Raw genomic sequence first — 16,798 nt, forward strand, 5'->3', positions numbered from 1 at the left:
CATTCTTGCTGCGTCCCTAGAGGTAGATCAGAGAGGGCCTTTTGTGAAGGGAAAAGTAATGGGACATAAGGTCTCGTTCTTGGTTGACGCTGGAGCCACGCGCTCCACAGAGAGGAGTGTGGAAGTACTGAATTTACCCCTTTCCGGCAGGACAGTTCAGGTCCTGGGAGTGGAGAATAGGCAGTTAACGAACCCTATCACAGAACCAGTGCAAGTTCAAATTGGAAATTATTTGGGACTGCATAGATTTGTGGTGTGTGACTCAAGTCCTGTGTCAATGTTAGGCAGAGATTTATTGTGCAAGACCAAATGTTACATAAATTGCACAGATAGAAGTCCAAAAGCAAATAGTGATGATGAGGAGGAACAGGCATCAGCCATGGTACTTAATAATGCTTATGAAGAATACCCATTAATTGAAATGTTTCTGATGTTCACTATAAAGGAGTTGCATGCAGACCTGCAGGGAACCATGAAGGAGAAGGTTTGGGATTTGACAGGAAAGGAAGTGGGATTGATCAAAGGAGTGGAACCTATTAAAATCACTTTGAAGCCGAATGTTGAGTTTCCGAAACTTCCACAGTACAACATGGCACAGGATCTGATGATGAAAGTGGCACAGATAATTGGAGATTTCCTAAAACAGGGAGTTCCAAAGGAAGTGTTGAGCAGCCCATGTAATTCACCGATAATGGGACTGAAAAAGCCATGTGGGAAGGTACGGGTTGTGCAGGACTTGCGAAAAGTGAATGTCATGGTGGTTAAGTGCTGTCCGATTGTACCCAATCCCGCAGTGATACTGTTTCAGATTGCTTGTGAGGCAGAGTGGTTTACGGTGGTTGACTTGTCACAAGCTTTCTTTTCGGTGCCACTTCATGAGGATAGTCAGTTTCTTTTCAGTTTCAAATTCCTAGATAAAGTCTATAGCTGGTGCAGGCTTCCACAAGAGTATACAGAGTCACCATCTTTGTTCAATCAGATTCTAAAGAAGAACTTGGAGTCACTGGAATTATCCTGCCAATTGACTCTTGTGCAGTACATTGATGACTTATTGATTGCATCAAGAACAAGGGATGAGTGTAAGCACGACTCAATTGCCCTGTTGAATCATTTAGGAGAGTTTGGACACAAGGTCTCACCTGTGAAATTGCAATATTGCCAGAAGTCTGTTAAATACTTTGGTCATCAAATTGAGAAAGGGCTGAGAAGAATTTCCCGAGAGAGGATTACAATGATTTTGCAGAGAAGTCCCCTGACTTCCCAGAAGGATGTGCGCATGATTTTAGGAATGGTAGGGTACTGTAGACAATGAATTCCAAATTTTGCTGAGATAGCAAAACCCCTGCAGCAGTTGACACACAAAGGAGTTACAGATCCCATTAGCCTAGATGAGGATCAGATGAGGCCTTTCACTGAATTGAGAGAGAGTTTGAGCAGAGGTCCAGCGTTAGGAATGCCTGATTATACAAAGCCTTTCACATTGTTTTGTCATGAACGTGATGCTTGTTATTTATCTGTTTTGACACATGTCCATGGAGGTGCTTATCGACCAGTAGCTTATTTTTCAGCGACCTTGTATCCGGTTGCAGCAGCTTTACCAGGTTGTCTGCGAGCAGTAGCCGCAGTTGGCCAAGGTCTTTCCCAATGTGAAGGGGTGGTCATGGGACACCCAGTGACGGTAATGGTACCACATTCTGTTGAGATTTTACTGACAAGGACGAAAATACAACTTTTGACGGGGGCCAGACTGACAAGGTATGAGACAAGCATATTGGGAGCTTCAAAAGTAACTTTGAAAAGATGTACAGTGTTGAATCCAGCAACATTATTGCCAAGTGATACTGTTGAAATTGAAAAGGAGGAGGATATAGAGCATGATTGTCTTGAAGTAACTGAGCTATGTACAAAGACTAGACCTGATATTAGAGATACTCGATTAGAAGAAAATTACTAAATTGTCTTTGTGGATGGTTCATGTCTTAGAGATGGAACGGGCACTTTGAGAGCCGGATATGCTGTATGTACTATTGCAGGAACGCTAGAAGCATCTTGGCTTCCTGGTGTATATTCAGCACTAGTAGCAGAACTGGTGGCTCTTACCACAGCTTGTTATGTCTCTACCAGGCTGCGAGTGACAATATACACTGATAGTCAGTACGGATTTGCAATTGTTCATGATTTTGGTCAATTGTGGTTGCAAAGAGGTTTTATGACCTCAAATGGAACCCCAGTACGAAATGGTGACAGGATAAAAGAATTACTGTATGTGATTCAAATGCCTGAGGATATCGCTGTGGTAAAATGCAGTGCACATCAAAAAACGCAAGATTACATTTCTTTGGGAAATGGGTATACAGATCAGGTTGCAAGGTTTTGTGCCCTGAACTGTATATCGTTTGAAGACAAGTGGGAATTGATGCCAGAAGAGACCAGTTGTGCAAGTGTTGCATTGAAAATAATCGATACTCTAGAAGAATTAAAAACATTGCAAGAAAATGCAGACAAGGCAGAGAAAAAGCTGTGGGCAAAGCTGAAGTGTGTACAGAGACCAGATGAGATCTGGGTATCTGAGGAAGGTCAGATGGTATTGTCGAATTGTCTGCTGACTCATATTGCTTGGTATTACTATGGTCAGGCACACATTGGAAGAGATGCCATGATTAGGCTGTTCAAGGTTGATTGGTTCAATCCAAAATTTAGGCAGGCAGCTGAAGCAGTGTGTCAAAGATGTGTGATCTGTCAGCAGTTAAACGAGGGAAAGGGGACAGTGTTAAATCTTAGCCACATTGGAAGAGCATGTGGACCATTCAGCAGAATGAAATTGGATTTCATTGAAATGCCCGCATGTGGTGGATTGAAGTACGTGTTGGCGATTGTGTGTCTGTTTAGTCATTGGATTGAAGCATACCCCACACACAGAAATGATAGCCTTACAGTTGCAAAGTTGCTGCTTAGAGAGTTGATACCAAGGTTCGATTTCCGATCTCTTTAGAATCAGATAGGGGAACACACTTCAATAACGAAGTGATTAAGCTCTTATGTGCAGCACTAAACATTTAACAGAAGCTCCACTGCAGCTATCGTCCAGAGGCATCAGGACTCGTAGAGCAAATAAATGGTACTCTGAAATCAAGAATTGCCAAAATGTGCGCTGCCACAAATCTGAAATGGCCGGACGCATTGCCTCCAGTGTTGATGTCAATGAGAAATATACCTGACAGAAAGACAGGGCTGTCCCCACATGAGATTCTTCTGGGAAGAGCAATGAGGTTGCCAGCAATACCAGCCAATGCTCTTGTCAATATTACAGATGATATGGTGTTGGACTACAGCAAGGGCCTATCTGATGTGGTTCGATCTTTTTCTCAGCAGGTACAAGCCATTAACCAGCCACCTATCCATGACCCAGGTCACAATCTAAGAGCAGGAGATTGGGTTGTGATCAAAAAGCATGTGTGAAAGACTTTGGAGAGGTCCACATCAAGTGGTGCTGACAACTACAACAGCTGTGAAGTGTGCAGGTGTGCCTAACTGGATAAATGCGAGCCATACAAAGAAAGTGGGGAATTCTCAGGCTCATGAAGAAGTGTTGTTGAGGATGCCAACAGCAGCAAAACAAATAGTTCTTCCTGAACCAGAACCGGAGCCGGTCAAGCCGGAAGTAGATCCTGAATTGGCAGAAGAAAGATCGATCACCCCAGTAAGAGATGAGGGTGCGGAAATTCAGGAGACAGAATGAGAGATCAACCCGGCAGAAGTGACAAGAGATCCATGCACAGGAGAGGTTCTCAGAGAATCAAAGAGTGCTGAACCGCAAAGAGACCAAGTGCCAGTGCTTGAGGGGGAGAGAGTTGAGACAAGTCAAAGCCAAAGTGATCTGACTCCTTCTGAACCCGTTGCAGGTCCATCAAGAGAAGCCACTACAGATAAAGTGAAGGAGAAGAGTTCAATCTTAAAGAGAGATTATTGATTTTACCGGAAGGGACACTGATAGCCTGACATGGCACTTAGAATCCCGGAGATGACCAGCTGCTAACCGATTTTTGACAAAGGAAGAAAAAGGTTCATGTTGTGTGACCTTTGGCACAGCTTATGCGCATCGTAACAATTTAACTTGCTTATTAACACCTATGGAAAAGAGCTTTATTTGGCATAATGACGACAGAAGAAAAGCACTAATACAGAAACTGGAGAAAGGGTTAGAGAAAATAACTTACAAGAATGATTATGCTTACACTGATATTAAAACACAAGGGAAATTAGCCTTAGATGCATTGCATGTGGGGAAGCTTTGTATATATAGGTCAAAATCATGCACTGACACTTTATTTGTGGGAACGAGTGAATGGAGGCATGGGTTTTTGTTTCAGAGCAAATTGACATTTATGCTGAATGGTATAGACACTGTGATTCCTGGAATTTGTTATATTTGTGGACTTAATGCTTATTACCGTTTTCCTAGAGGATGGTATGGGACATGTTACTTGGGAATAGTTTTTCCTAAGATTTATCAAATAGATAATCTGAAAAAGATCCTGAAAATGACTGAGTGACACCAAGTGAGACAAAGGAGAGAGACAGCCTCTGCAATTGTAGGGGACATTTTTAGAGCAATAATTCCTTCTGTAGGCGTTATATTGAATGCAAATGAGATACGAAAACTATCAACTATAGTGGAGAATATGTTAACCAATTTTACAGGAGCTATACTTTTACTAAACACTGAATTAGCCTTGGATAGAGCTATGACACTTCAAAATAGGCTTGCTTTAGATATAATATTGGCAAAGGACGGAGGAGTCTGTAAAATGATTAATGCAAGGCATTGCTGTTCGTATATACCTGAGAATGAGAAAGAGATAAAAGATTTGCTTACTAATTTAACTAATGCAAGTAAGGATTTGAAAGAACTGAAGGAACCAGGAGTTTGGGAAAAGGTTGGAAATGGATTTGTTACTGTGGGAAATTTGTTTAGTCAAATTTGGGGTGGAATACTGTGGAAAATTGTCCAAGGAATATTAATTGTGATCATTGCTATATTAGGATTATGGGGGGCATGTAAATTATGGCAGAAAATTAAATTAAACATGGCTAAAAATGATCAGAGGAGGGAAGAAAAACCCTCAAAAAGAATCTATAGGGAAAATGTAAGGAGAAGAAATCAAAATGTAGCTGAAAGTAATTTGTAAAATGATTGACAAGGGAAAGGTGTGATGACATATTTAGTCATCGGAGGAGGGACTGTTGGAGCAGATATGCTAATATGAGAAATTTCTAATGATTTGCGTGTACATATTAATGATGAATATTGATAAAAGAAACTAATAATTGAAAATAACGCGTAATGAGTAAAATGTGCCCAAGGGTAGTGGTCACCATGTGTGTTAACAATGCTAAAATAATGAAAAATGAAAAAAATTATGTACTAATATGTCATATTTGAATGTATAACCTATGTTTTATGATGCTTCATATTCTTAACTTAGCTGAACTAGAGGCCTGGTCGGCGCTGGGCCTTGCTTGCTTAAACATGGAGATGTGATAAGCTGCCGAGGACTGGAACTGGAGAAAGGGACCTTGAACTGCACAGAGTTCAGACGGGCTCTGCTCGAAATTTCTGCAAATGTACCAGAGCTACAGGAGATGATGAGAACAAATTGATACAATTATGTGTAGAGTAGGCTAAATGTACTTTCCTAGGACTTGAACAATTGAGGCACTGACTAAAAGACTGTGGGCAACAATTTTGTTACCTGAAGAGCCGGATGATGTTCTCATCAACAGAAGGACCAATCACATTAATGGAACTTGATGCTTGAAACGGCTTTGGCCAAACCGCCAATGTCATAATAGTGGTGGTAGGTACTGCCAGCCTGTTAGCAGTAATTCCTCACTATACCACCGACCGCCGTGGTCGTAACGACCCCCTTTATTTTAATTTTGAAAGTCCCCTTTTTTATCAGATACCTTAAGTTTGGCATCAAATTAAGGCCCTCATTTTGAGATTGGAGGTAAAAACCACCTACGGCGACAGCCACCAAAAGACCGTTGCTGCGGCTACCAGCCATACGCCGTATTATGACCACAGCTGGATTTCCGCAGAAGAATGGCGGAAATCCGGTTGTGGCCATGCTGGCAGATGGCGATAAGGTGGCGCTGCTGCCACCAGCAGCGCCACACCAGTAGTCCACCGCCAGCCATGACCCATAATATGGCCTGGTGGTGTTCTGCTGGTGGGCACTGCCGGAGGACCCTCTGAACACAGGTAAGTCAGGTCTCTGACAGGGGCGGGGGGTGGGGGTGTTCTGTGTGTGTGTGGGGGTGTTTGAATGATTGTGTGTGTGTGGATGCAGGTGTGTGTTGCATGTTGAATGCGTGTGTGCATGTATGGAGGTGTGAGTGTGTGTATATTGTGTTGTGTAAATGCGTGCCTGCGTGTATGTATGAAAGTGTGTGCGAGTGTGTGTGTGAATGAATGTATGCATGCATGAATGCATGAATGCATGTGGCAATTGGTGTGGGTGCGTGTGTGTGAAGGGGGTGTGAATTTAGGGGGGCTTTGGAGAGGTGGGGGCTAACTGGAGAGGGAGGGGGAGACCCCTATCAGTATCAGGGAAGGAATTCCCTGTCACTGATAGTGCCTACCGCCATGGTATTCGTGGCTTTCAGGAAGCCATGAAAACCATGGTGGTAGGCAGGGTCATACTCTTGCGGGCAGAACAGTAATGGACGCCGGGCTGGAGATGGAGATGAGCCTGGGGGAGGAGATCTTCCCTCAGCAGATGGGGAAGCAGGAAGGGGGCAGGGCTGCAAAACTGGTCTTCAAAGGTAGGGAAGCAAATTTGGAGCAACCCAGCACCTCCCTCATATCCTGCATTCCGGACAATTAGGTGTCCCCTAATTAGATTAGGAGAGGGCAGGAGAAGGTGTTTAATATTTTTAGCCACACCAGTGGGTGGGCTCAGCCAGATGTAACCTCCAAAAATCACTTTCAGCCATGATGGATTTTTTAGGAATGTTGCTTCCTGGGATTGATTTTTGACACACTTCCCAGGAAGTGGTCATCACAGGGGGAAGGACCCTGCACCTGATTGGAGAACTATGACCTCCCCTGTTTTTTACCCAGGAGCAAAGATAAAATTGGCAGACCTGCTGGACCCTTGACCTGCACTTGGACACTGCACTCTGGAGGACTGTACCAGCTGCACACTTGGGCTCCACCACAAGAAGGACTTTGCCTGGCTTCAACTGGTTCAGGGAGGGACTCCCTGTTTGCTACAGGTGAAAACTTGCTAACCACAGTCCCCTGCACCAACTCCTGAAGAAACTGACCAGCTGTAGCGAAACAGGGCTCCGTCGCGGTCAGCCTCAAACTTTGACTTTGCCTCGGTCGAGGTGCGACCAGATGACCAGATTGGCGCTATTCATTTCTAAGTGCTAAAAAGCGATAATTCTTTAAAAATCACGGGTTCCCCTTATCCGATTTTAATCCTTTTGGTGTCATTTTAAAGATAAAAATGTATTCTATTTATATAAATCAGTGTGGGATTTTTATTGTGTTTTATGTTGTACTTATTGACTGTTTTGTGATTTTTAAATGCTTTACAAATGTCTCTTAAGTTAAGCTGTGTTGCTCGTTGCCAAGCTACCAAGGGGTGAGCTGGGTTTATTGTACTTAGACCTAACTGGACCTAAGTGGGGGTTAGTGGACTATTGCTAAGTGTAGGTACTTACCTGCCCTTACCAATAATCCATTTTCCAACAATATGAGTGTGGATTTACATTCCGAAGTATGACCAAAATAGATGACCTGCCTGAGGAGGAGGAGGAGTAGGAGGATGGTGGTGACGATATGGAGGGGGAACAGCACAACACAGCTGCTGGGGTACGCCGGAGACAGCACATAGTTGACAATCTTTACTCTTAAGAACCACTGAATTCACTCTGTGAAGTTTTTAAATAAACTCTTCACTAATACTGCTTTGGTCTTTTCAATCTCCACTACACAAAGCATAGGATTGTGAGTCAAAGGCCAGGGATCATGTTACAAATAGGAATCTGACAAGTACTGTTGCAACATCATATGTGATGTGTAAGATTGTACTGTCACCATCACACTTATCACTAACAGCCTCATCACTGGTATGTGACAACTGAAAGACACAATCTATGGACCACTACATATTTTGTAAATCCACGTTGCCAACTTGTTAGTCAATAGGTCATCAGACACAACTACATCATGTCCAAATAGGATGTATGCAAGGGGCCCACACATGAGGTAGTGGATGTCAAAAAATAGGAATTAAGTCATGTTGGAATTGAACGCTGTCAGGCAGGTCCACCACACAAAACCAACAATCATTGGTAATTGCAACGAGTTTCATCAAACACGTTATCAAAACATATTCTGGGTGGAATGTAGTCAGAGTGTGTCATACACACTATGTACCTAAGATATACACATGCCAGACAAATACGTAGGCTTCACACAAGTCTCCTTAAACTCAAAATCTACATACATCGACAGTTGTAAGGTAATAATTCCTAGGTAGCAGTGGTTCACCCATCATCAACAATGCCTGTGTATGTAGCTTTAAATATTATGCTCCGTGTGGTAACATCACACATCACATACCAAAACACAATACACAATTACAAATCAGAACTATTGCACTGAATTGAATGGCAAACATATGTGGATACATTGTTGTCACACATGCATATATATGCACGACGTACAACAATTTGCATGCTGGAACAGATAAATCAAACCCTTTTCACCTTGTTGCATGGACTACCACATATGGCCAAACCCAAATGCCACACTGCAGCACAGCCCATGTCATAAGTATGTTGATTCAAGATGCATCTTAGGACAATGCAAAAAAAACACGCAATCAGGAATTGAGTCAAAAAATATGAAGGAAATGTGTCTAAAACATACACAAACGCAAAGTAAATGACACACGGGCCCTTAGCATGAATTCCACCTTTGCACTCCTCTCAATGCTGCCTTCAATGAAATCGACGCATAACCGTCTTGCGTCTGTATAAACGACGAATGTGTGTTATGCATCTAAAAAAAACTACACAAAAGTCAAATGCGTCAAAAAAATACACACATAACTGAAAAACATGACACATGGGGACAGGAAGTGATGTAATAGGAAATCCTGTCTACAAACATGGCACAGTGGGTGCAGTTTTACTTTCTCTTTACAGCCTGTGCCTTTCTGACTATGTGGTTGTGTTTTGGAGCTAGTGGTTCTGCCTTGGTTGTGTATTGAAGTTTGTGGTGTCCGTCCTGTCGTGTCCTGTCATATATTGTGTGCAATTTGTCCCAGTAGTTGTGATTTTGTGTGGTTTTTGTCTAAATTTTTATTTGTACTGTAAGGTGTCTGTTCGGGGTAATTAAGCATTTGGGATAGTTGGGATTAGTTAGTGGGGTTAAATTTCTATTTTTTTTAGTATTTGGGGTCAACTTTGATCATTTACAACATGTCTGATTTGGGGAGGCTGACAAGGATGTCAGAGAATGAGTTAGGTAGATTTGTGGGGCTGGTATGGCACTAACTTCCTATGATACTAGAGATGGGTGGCCGGGTCATCCAGGGATACTGGTCCGAGGCCAGGTGGCTGCAGTGGGGAAAGGTGCTCCTCCACTTGAAGAGAGTGTACAGGAGTGGCATGAATGATCACCAGCTCAACCATCGCTGGGCAGATCCGGCGGCCAGGGAGCAGGATCTGCTTGATCACCTTGGTGTTGAGATCGGCAGACCTGTTGGTGAGTCTCCCATTGGCATACTATTTACTGTTCACTGCTCTTGAATGACAGTAGCAGATGGGTTTGAGTGCTGCATGCAATGCTTCTGGATAGGTTGTATGCTACCAGAATGAAGTGTGTCTGCACCAGTCTAAGCCTGGATTTCACATGTCCAACCAGGCCAAACTCTATCTCTCCTATGCTTCACTCCTTAAGTGAACTTCCCCCTCCTAAGGAATACATCAAAAGCTTAGGAATATGGCTCGACCCATGGCTAACCATGGACCATCAGGCTAAAAAAATTGCTTCCACCTGCTTTAGTACACTAAGACTCCTCAGAAAGGTGTTTAAAATACTTCCACCTATTGCTAAGAGGCTCATCATCTAGGCTCTCATTATTTTGCGTCTGGATTATGGTAATGCCTTGTACCTTGGTGCCCTGAAATATGTCAAAAGGAAGCTACACATGGTGCAAAACACTGCCGCTCAACTTCTTTTTACTATACCTAGACATGAATCGACTAAATCAGCTCTTGCTACTCTACATTGGCTCCCAGTTGAGCAACGGATAAAATTTAAATCACTCTGTTGCACTCGCAGAGCCCTTTATAACAAAGGTCCCCCGCTTTTGCGAACTCTTGCCTCCTTCCACAACCCTGCTAGACACCTTAGATCCTCTTCGGTGGCTCTGGGCATTATCCCATTAATAAAAAAATCTAAATGGGGTGGACGCTCCATGGCCTATTTGGGGGCTAAGCTGTGGAACTCTTTACCCATAGGCTCACGACTAACCAGTCATGTATTGTCCTTTTGTCGTCTGCTTAAAACCTGGTTATTTTGATCTGTGTCCAATGTGTGTTTTGAAGATTTCCGCATAGCGCTGGGAGGCCTGTGGGTAGCCATGCGCTTTATAAATCCTCATAACATACCATAACATACCATAACATAACATAACCATGAGACCAATGCAGGTCAGATGTCTGGTGAGTCCTGCACAACTATCACTTAGGCACACATTTCAGAGGCCATAGTGACACCTGTGCCTCGGTATAGTGTCATTTATGAAACGCCAAGGCACCACCAGCCTACCATATTTTCCCTTGATTGCGCCAACAAAGTTGGGCAATTAATGCATGTATTGCGCAACTTTGTCATCATTTAACACACATGACCCCTGCTCCTGCCAATATGTTAGCAAAGAGGGCTTACCCGCCTTAGGGGGCAATGCATATGGGGCATTTGATACCATTAAACAACTTTGCCACATCTGTCATGGATCAATCCACACATGATCATTGCAAACTTAAAATTGAGCAGCATGTCTATCACAAAGCGCCTCTGGATGCCTTGCAAGGCTTGAGTACCTGAGCTATATGTCTTGCAAAGTGCCAGGGTAGTGTCATGCTTTTTTACACAACTGCCCCTTATACCATTTTGTTCTGTCTTCTATAGATGGCCCACATATGGTTTTGCAGAGTGCAGCACTACATGAGTTTCTGGCCCAGTGTTAGTGTCCAGATGTGTGGCTTTTATTCACCTGAGTGTCTGTGTCATTGTGTGATCGTAGTGGTGTGCCTGTTGCACTGTTTTCCGCTAGGATAACTAGCTCATTACTCTCAACTAGTTCACACTGAAATTTGTTGTCCACTCGCAGTGACTGTGACATGACACTAAGCATGGTTTTCCATTCATGTCTTACAGGGTGGACTTGTCCCCTACACAATTGGTTAAGTGACGTGAATTGAGGACCCAGATGTTTGCTGTAAGTTTGATCATGTATGTTCTGTGAAGTAATCCAGGCTTTTTTTGTAAGTGAGTCCTGTGTGTTGAATACAATGCCAGATGTGATAAGCTGTCCAATGATCAGACAAAAAAGTAGGTTGGATTCTAACATTATGGCTTTTTTAAAGGACCCTAAGCACCACCAGAGGGTCACATCTTGTGAGGAACGTGGTGCACAATGGCCAGCATTGTGTTCACAAGGTGATGACAAGCCACACGTAGGACCATATGTGACTAATAATGAAAGAGTGCAACGCTGTGAGAATATTAGTAGTGGCACACTCTATCATTCTCACAACACAGGGATGCACCATATTGAACCCAATTTGGTGCATCCCTGTATTGCCATGAAGATGGTAGACTGGGATCTCAATTGTCCCCCAGGATGGCACTCCGTCATTTGCACTCCAGTATGTTACAGTTATGGGAATCTAATTGGCTTGCATGCAGGTCAAGGCCAAATATGTGCTGCTATGGAAATGGGTGTGTAAGGAATAGTGATGGCAGATCAGGTATTGATAGGTGTATACACCTGAACACATGAATAGATGAGTAGATTTGATAGTCCTATGGCTATCTGTTCACAAGGCCTTCCATCGACCTGGCGCGATTCCATCATTGTACCTATATATAAAAAAGGCGACTGCCTTAATCCAGCCTGTTATAGGCCTATTTCTCTCCTTGACACATCAGCTAAATTAGCGGGGAGAATAATCTTAAGCAGACTTCAAACATGGGCGGAAGAAAATAATATTTTATCCCCAGTGCAGTATGGATTCCATACAGGACTAGGGACTGTCGAACAGGCTCTGAATTAAACCATCTTAGTGAGGAAGTATACGAAGATCAGAGAGGGTAATTTGCACCTGGCCTTTATAGACCTATCGTCAGCATTCAACTGCGTCCTGCACGGGAAGTTATGGGACATTCTAATAAGAATGGGGGTTGAACCAACAATAGTTCACTTTATAAGGGATTTGTATACAGGTTGTAGAGCAAGAGTAAGGTATGGGACGAGAGGGGAATGTACAGGTCCTTTGGAATATATAGAGGGGTGCGCCAAGGTTGCATTCTTGCTCCACTTCTATTCTCATTATACATAAACAATCTAGAAAGAGAACTGACAGGTAAATGCAAAGACCTCCCTCAAATAGGCAATCGCCCCGTCCCTACACTTCTTTATGCAGATGATGCAGTACTCATGTCCAGGACACCGTTGGCCCTCCAGAAACTTTTAACTACTTGCATAAACTATATGACAGACCTGGGACTCACAGTTAACCGCTCAAAAACTTTTATAATGAACTGCGGTAGGACACTGAGTAAGTCCTATAATTTTACTATCCACGAGGATAAGGTGAAGATAGCTCCTACCTTTTCATATCTGGGCATAATGTTTGACAAACAAGCCACTTGGGCACATTGTGTGAAGCTAAAAAAGACCAGCTTATTAAAACAACGGCGGCCTTGAAAATCTTTTCCAAAAAGATAGGGGGGATTACCCTGACAAATATGGTGAAGATCTACAAGGCCAAGTGCATCCCGGCGGCCACTTACGGAGTATGTATTTGGGGGTATACTAACTGCAATGCGATCCAGACTGTGGAAAATGACTTCCTTAGACATTTGCTAATGATACCAAATAGCACATCATCATACATTAGTCATGCAGAACTTGGGGTCCACTATGTGATCGATCTGATAAAAATTCAGCCATTATTACTATGGCACAAGGTGTGGACCACTGAATATACTGGACTAAATAAGGCCATACTATCTGATTGCACAAGGCTAACATACTCGCTCAGAGTTCCCTGGTTGAACTATATCATGACTTTTTTTTTTTAAATGGGTTGTAAAGAATATTATTTAAATCCACAATCATTGGAAAAAATAACCAGGAGAGAACTGAGGGCCTTGTCACTGAAGCATTTGGAAGAACAGAGATGGGAAGAGGAATCAAAAAAATCCACCGTAATGTCTAACCAACTAATTTTGTCCACAGATGCCATTCAGCCCTACTTAGTAAGCGTGGCAAACCCCGACATCGATTTGTTCTTACAAGACTCCGTTTAGCTTTTTTTCATCGGTTAGTAACTTTCCCGACCATGAATGATTGGAGTACAACTTTAAGAGTTTGTCCTTGTGACGCAAAGGACCCCCAATCCACAATGCATGTGGTCCTTTTCTGTAAATTTTATAACTCACAAAGAAAACGGCTTTTATTGCCTCTTTTAAGGTCGATTAATTTGCGTTGGTGCTGCGATGCGTATTTTAGCTTACTGCTTTTATCTTCAATTGAAATGTGTGGAATTTTAGCAAACTTTTTATGCGTACTGATTGTAAGGAAGTCCATGGGAGTTTTGGACTAATTTTATTGGATTGTTTGGAATTTTTTTGCCTTATGGAAAACACAAAAGGGAAAAACAAAAACTGCAAGGATAATTGACTTGGTATTGGTGTAAATCTATTAGGGGATTATATATCAGTATTGAATGAATTTAGAATGTGCTTGTACTTCCCCCTTTTTTTTTTACTTATTTCTTTTATATATATTTATTTATTACTAAATGTGTTATTATTTGATACTTTTATGGCTGGTTGAAAGCTGAATAAAGTTTGTTTGATGATGATGATGAAAGTCCTATGGATACCAGCTTCCTAGCTGTCAGCCCTCCTAATATATGATGCACTCCTTGACTCCATGTATGAGTGGGCATGCCTTGGTGGATGACCAGAACAGTTGAGAAGATGGATTGCATGGCCATCCCCCCTTCAGCTCATGGGGAGTCACATACTACATTTGTAGGTAGATGTGATGCTCACAGTGTAGGTGAGTCATATTGATAAGGCTTGCATGTGTACCTATCAGCTCTGACCCCTTATGGTTACCAACAGCATCCCATCCTCCCATTAACATGCCCAAGTTCCTGGTGATGTATGGTTGTAAATAGACAAAGATGATGAGAAAGTTTGGCATTGGGTAGTTAGCTTTAGTTGTTAGTTAAGTATAGTTAGAATAGGTTAGTTTGGGATAGGGTAGTTTTTTTTATTTATTTTTTAGTTCAGTTTAATACTTAATATACATTTTTGTGCACACCTACACATTTTGTGCTACATGCTAGTGTCTTAGGGTCTTCTCATGAATGCACAGTGCAAATTGTGTGTTGGCCTAGGGATTCTGTCCTGCCTCCGAATCCCTCTCTTGACATGTGCATCACCTATTGACAAATGAGCTGTCACTTTAGAAGCAACAACACATCTAGTTGTCCATGCATCTGCCATCCAGTGTACCTACCATTCAAGGTGACTATGTTAACTTTGTATTGGACAGGTAGGTGTGGTAATTCAGCTGTCTGCGTTGGGGTCCTGTGTAGGAATGTTGGGGACTGTAGCACATTTGACAACAGCCTACATTTGAACACTATCCAGCAAAAGTCCTATGGATACCAGCTTCCTAGTTGTCAGCCCTCCTAACATATGGTGCACTCCTTGACTCCATGTATGAGTGGGCATGCATTGGTGGATGACCAGAACAGTTGAGAAGATGGATTGCATGGCCATCCCCCTTCAGCTCATGGGGAGTCAAATACTAAATTTGTAGGTAGATGTGATGCTCACAGTGTAGGTGAGTCATATTGATAAGGCTTGCATGTGTACCTATCAGATCTGACCCCTTATGGTTACCAACAGCACCCTATCCTCCCATTAACATGTCCAAGTTCCTGGTGATGTATGGTTCTAAATAGACACAGATGATGAGGAAGTTTGGCATTGGGTAATTAGCTTTAGTTGTTAGTTAAGTATAGTTAGAATAGGTTAGTTTAGGATAGGGTAGGTTTTATTTTTTATTTTAGTTCAGTTTAATACTTAATATACATTTTTGTGCACGCCTACACATTTTGTGCTATATGCTAGTGTCTCAGGGTCTTCTCATGAATGCACAGTGCAAATTGTGTGTTGGCCTAGGGATTCTGTCCTGCCTCCGAATCCCTCTCTTGACATGTGCATCACCTATTGACGAATGAGCTCTCACTTTGGCAGTAACAACACATCTAGTTGTCTATGCATCTGCCATCCAGTGTACCTACCATTCAAGGTGACTATGTTAACTTTGTATTGGACAGGTAGGTGTGGTAATTCAGCTGTCTGCGTTGAGGACTGTAGCACATTTGACAACAGCCTACATTTGAACACTATCCAGCAAAAGTTATTGGTGGCAATCACTAATGAGGTTAGGTACCTCTGTTTCACACCAATGTGTTCTACTGGTACTCCAAGCTGACAATATTGCCCGAAAACTGTTTCAAAACCATTCCTGCTGTATGTAGTGAGTGAAGCATAGATATGTTCTACATTTTTGACATCCTCAGTGAATTGCTTGTAGAGGATGAGACCAGCATTGACATTTATCATGTTGGAATCTTGTGTGTAGGCATGTGCCCCCATATTCCTGCACTCTTGTACTGACACTCTGTAACTAATGAGATGGTTACACACATCACAATTCAAAGCGTAGTAGGTGTGTCAAAATACACAAAGACATGCCGTTTGAGTAGGAGGTGTTTATTTACAAGTGTTGTAGTGCAATATTTACAATGTGCTGGTCAGTGACCCCATTTGTGAAATCCATACAATTGTGACACCACACAAGTCCAGGGTAGAGGGACATGTCTTGGGATATGCTTGGGTGAAGTGTCATTAAGTGTGAAGGAACAAGAATTGCCAATTGGCAAGTGACAGACAATGACAGTCCATAGCAGACAGGTCAACAGTGTGTCGGTGAAGAGTGCACATCTCCAACTGTGCTAACACTGGCATGATCTCAAGCACGGGAACTCTTATGAGTGAAAATGATCTGTTCCACATCTTCATCCTCCAATGTGTGTGGTATCTCCTCTGCCCTTGATGGTGGTGGTGGGGAGATAGAGGGGGCCACACACACTTCAGTGGTTGGAGATGTGGACTCCCAATTCCTGGCAGCTGCCATCTGAGGAACAACATAAGGCATCTCTGCAGCAAGGAGGAGCTGCTGATTTTTGAGGATAGCAGCAACATCCCGGTGGCAGGCAGCCATGTCTGCCCTGAGGGAGGCCACTTCCCAGTGCATGGAGTCCAGCTTGTTCTCAATCACGCTGCTGCCAGTTTGGGATGGCAGTTGTTGTGGTCTCTCCCTCATGGCAGCAGCTATGTGCCTCAGACACTGCTGGATTCCATGCAATGGGGAATGTGTGCAGCGTTTGGTTGCAG

Source organism: Pleurodeles waltl, chromosome 11 (assembly GCF_031143425.1).
Source record: "Pleurodeles waltl isolate 20211129_DDA chromosome 11, aPleWal1.hap1.20221129, whole genome shotgun sequence".
Lineage (NCBI taxonomy): Eukaryota > Metazoa > Chordata > Amphibia > Caudata > Salamandridae > Pleurodeles > Pleurodeles waltl.